Consider the following 4,115-nt stretch of genomic DNA (forward strand, 5'->3'; position numbering starts at 1 on the left):
CATTCACCTATTTCTTCTTCATCCACTTTTCACCAGATGCATTTCAAACAGAAAAGACACCACTCTCATAACAAAGGAAGTTTGTTTTTCATTTTCCTGATGCTTCTCTGAAATAACTTCTTATGAAATTACTAATCCCAGTATCGAAAGTCCTTATCTAGATGTCTGTTTGTCAACTAAAAATTGGACTCCAATGAGACTGGAGATGTTTCGAAGTGGTGTAAAGTATCGAACATCACTGAACCAGATACCTTTTACTCTTGAGGCTCATGGTGAAGATGAAGAAGACAAAGAGAATGTCCCTCCTACTGATGTCTCATTACTGTCCATGGATGCTGCTGGGGGACAGCTACGTCAGTTGCATAGTGATGCTTTCCTTCATGTTGTTGTTAGGTACCTTGGAGTCATTACCAACTCATAGTGACCCTATGCACAACAGAATGAAACAGTGCCCGGTCCTGGGCCAACCTCACAATTAGTGCCACACTTAAGCCCATTCATGCTGCCACTTTGCCAATCCATCTTGCTGGGGTTCTTCCTCTTTTTCTCTGACCCTCCACCTTACCAAACACGATATACTTCTTCAGTGACTTGTCCCTCCTGACAATATGGCCGAAGCCCACGTTAATCATCACTGCCATATCCATTACGCAGACTCAATCCCATGCTTCTGAGAAAGGATCAGCATTGTCACAGGACGTTGAAAGTGAGGAGAGTAACACTGGATGTGTTTGATGAGAGCACTTTTCACCGACAGATGGTGCTGACTGTAGAAGTCTACCCAAGACTGATTTTATGAATGGAATTGCCTGCCCTGTCGAAAACCTTCACATGTGCATGTTGCCTCTCACAGAAAGCAGTGTCATTCCTGACAGTAGCAGTCAGATGGATAGTGGCTATAATGTACAGAACTACAGAAGCATTATTATGGATATAATTGAGGCAGAAACTTACTACAAAAACAGTGATGCACTAGCCTATGAAGTTGAGAATAAATCTTGTATTTAAGACAAAGCAAGAGCATAAAGGTACTAGAAGACAACAGCAAATCCTTCTCAATGCAACAGTCCTTAGAATGCCTCCCTCGGAACTGAACACTGGATGAACAACTCGGGGCTTGTTTTTCATGCACAATTCTAGAAAACGGTTTCAACCAACACGCTTAACACCTTTTCCCTCCATAGTGTGAAAAGTCATGGGCTTAATGTAGTGACATAGACAACAGAAAAGCTCCTGGAACTGCAACATTGCTGAAGATAATTTTAACAATAAATATTTTGTTTGTAATAACCTTGTTTAACAAGAACAACATTTCAGCTGTGTAAATGGTGACAACTGCTGACTTTGTTCCTATCCTGTAGATCCATGAAATTCTTACTAGGTCTCAACCGACAACACTAATTTCTGAAAATGTAGAAATAACATTAAAATGAAAGGCACTGTAATAAATGTTTTTAATTGCCATTAGAAACTTGTGAACACACACATGAATTTAAATGATAACCTATGTGAAAGAAATCAATCTAATTTAGAACTAATCTAAAACTTAATCAAAAAGGCAGAAAGACATTTAAAGGAATTTCCTAACAATTTAATTCTCAAATTACTTGTTCACTTCTGTGAGGACTTTTATTTCCAGTGATTACTCCATTGCTCCTGGTGTGGTGCTGTGGGTTAGTGCACTAGACTTCAAAGTCAGTTTGATCTGCAAGGTTGGTGGTTCAAGCTCACCAGCCACTCCTCAGAAACCCTTTTAGTTACAGTTCTACAATTACAGTTTTGACAATCACAAGGAATGTTGTCATGGATTAGAATGGAATCAACAGCACTTAACAACAATATTAAGGTATTGTTAATAGCATTATTTCAGGGGATAAAAGTGGAATGTCCTGAATAAATGCAAATCCAGTTCTATGACAGCAGGGATGACCTTCCCAGCTCAAGTTACTGACCATGATTGGCTAGGTAGAGGAAGAACATGGAGAGTCAGGATAATCATGAGGAACTGGGATGAAGACAGCATTCCTATAGGGTTTGACCTATGAAGTAGTTTTGTTGTTGTTGTTAAGTGTCATCGAGCCAGTTCGGACTCATAGCGACCCTGTATAGGGTTTCCAAGGGGTGGCTGGTGAGCTTGAATCACCAACTTTGCAATTCAAACCTACTTTGCAATATAGCTCATTAACCCTCAGTGCCACACCAGAACTCCTATGAAGAAGAACTATTTTTTTAAAAAATTAATTTGATGCAGAGTAACTATGCTATTAACATTTTTGGAATATATGTATCTTTGAAGCATGTATATTTGTATTCACTAATTTTGTTTGTTTGTTTGTTCCATTCAAAAGGAAACAATTCATATGGAGCTCAAGGAAATAAAGACATTATAATTATTTTCTTCCTTCTCATCTGATGGATTACAGCGAAATAAAATTGACCACTTCTGTGTAAAGAGATAGTTGTTGCTGTTAAGTGCCGTCAAGTCAGTTCTGACCCATAGAGACACTGTATAGGGTTTCCTAGGAGCAGCTGGTGAGCTTGAACCGCTGACCTTGCAATTCAAATGGCTTTGAAGTCTGACGCATTAACCAACAGCACCACACAAGAGCTTCCCTATCATCCACTAAAACAAGGTCCCAGACAGAATGTGAAACAGACCATCAATTTCTTATATGCTAGTTCAGGCTGAAGCTGAAAAAAAATTTTTTTTTAAGTCCATGAGAGCCAAAGTATGACCTTGAACATATCCCACATGAATTTAGAGGTCATCTCAAGAACAGCTTTGATGCATTAGACACTAATGAAAGAATACCAGAAGAGTTGTGAGATGACATCAAGAATATCATACAGGAAAACAGCAAAAGATCATTAAGAAGTTAAGAAAGAAAGATGTTAGGAGGGGCTCTGAAACTCATGAGGAGGCAAATGAGCTGAATAGAAATTTTCAAAGGACTATTCGAGAAGACAAAACAAAGTTTATTATAAAATATGCAAGATCTTGAGTTAGTAAATCAAAAGAGGGCAGACTCAGCATTTTCTCAAGCTGAAAGAATTAAAAAAAAAAAAAAAAGTCAAGCCTTGACTGACAATAATGAAAAACAAAACAAAACAAACAAACATTGCTTATGAATGCAGCTGCTCAAAATTCCAACTGGAATGGAAGATTCTATGTATCAAGGAATATGCTTGTCTTCTGAGTGTACTAAGTTGATGGTGGTGGTTTTGTGCCACAGTGTCAGTTCCGACTCATAGCCACCCTGCACAGGGTTTCCAAGGCTGTAAATATTTACGGGAGAGAAAAGCATCAACTTTCTCCCACAGAATGACTGGTAGTTTCAAACTGCCGACCTTGAGGTTAGCAACCCGACTCGTAACCACTACGCTACCAGAACTCCTTACTAAGTTGATAGGGATGGGCAAATTAGGCATTGATTGACTATAATAGGGGAGCACTATAAAGAAATGAAATGGCTGACTTACAAGCTTTCATGGGTGTGATTAGCTTCAGAATGGGCTGGGGGGGTGGGGGGAAAGGCGCAGAGTGATAAAGTAGAATATCCACTGAATAGTTCTTCTCTTTTCCAAATGGTGATGTGGAAAAGGGGCAGGGGATGATGTTGATTAGATTTTAATTCAGTTGTTAGTAGGATTCATTGTGATTGTCAAAACTGTAATTGTAGGAGACGTGTAACTTAAACAGGGGGAGTAGTTATTCTTTCAATTAAGGAGCAGATGATCCCAAGACCATCAAGAAGGAAGAGCATGATAGGAACATGAGATAACTCCGCGGAAAAGTGGTGACAATGAAACCAACAGTACAACAAAAATAACACACAGCAAAATGACTGCATTCAATTCAGACCTCTGGGTAATTTTGCTGAAGGTCAATGGATTAAATGCAGCAGTCAAGAGACAGAGAGCAACAGAATGGGTAAGAAGACAGGCTCCTTCAATATGTTGTCTACAAGAAACACACCTTACACTCAAAGACAAACACTGATTACAAATTAAAGGATGGGAAAATTCTTATCACGCTAACATCAATCAAAAATGAACAGGAGACTTCCGGTTTGCCAGGGCGGCCAGGCGGTGCTTGTGAGTGGGGGCTCCGGGAT

At 39.3% G+C, this 4,115-nt stretch overlaps 1 pseudogene; it reads left to right on the forward strand.

The window, feature by feature from the left end:
- LOC102811448 overlaps positions 1-1,008 on the forward strand; it is a 7,980-nt pseudogene extending 6,972 nt beyond the window's left edge.
- Positions 1,009-4,115: the final 3,107 nt, after the last annotated feature.

This window comes from Chrysochloris asiatica, unplaced genomic scaffold, assembly GCF_000296735.1.
Source record: "Chrysochloris asiatica unplaced genomic scaffold, ChrAsi1.0 scaffold00020, whole genome shotgun sequence".
NCBI classification, from domain to species: Eukaryota; Metazoa; Chordata; class Mammalia; order Afrosoricida; family Chrysochloridae; genus Chrysochloris; species Chrysochloris asiatica.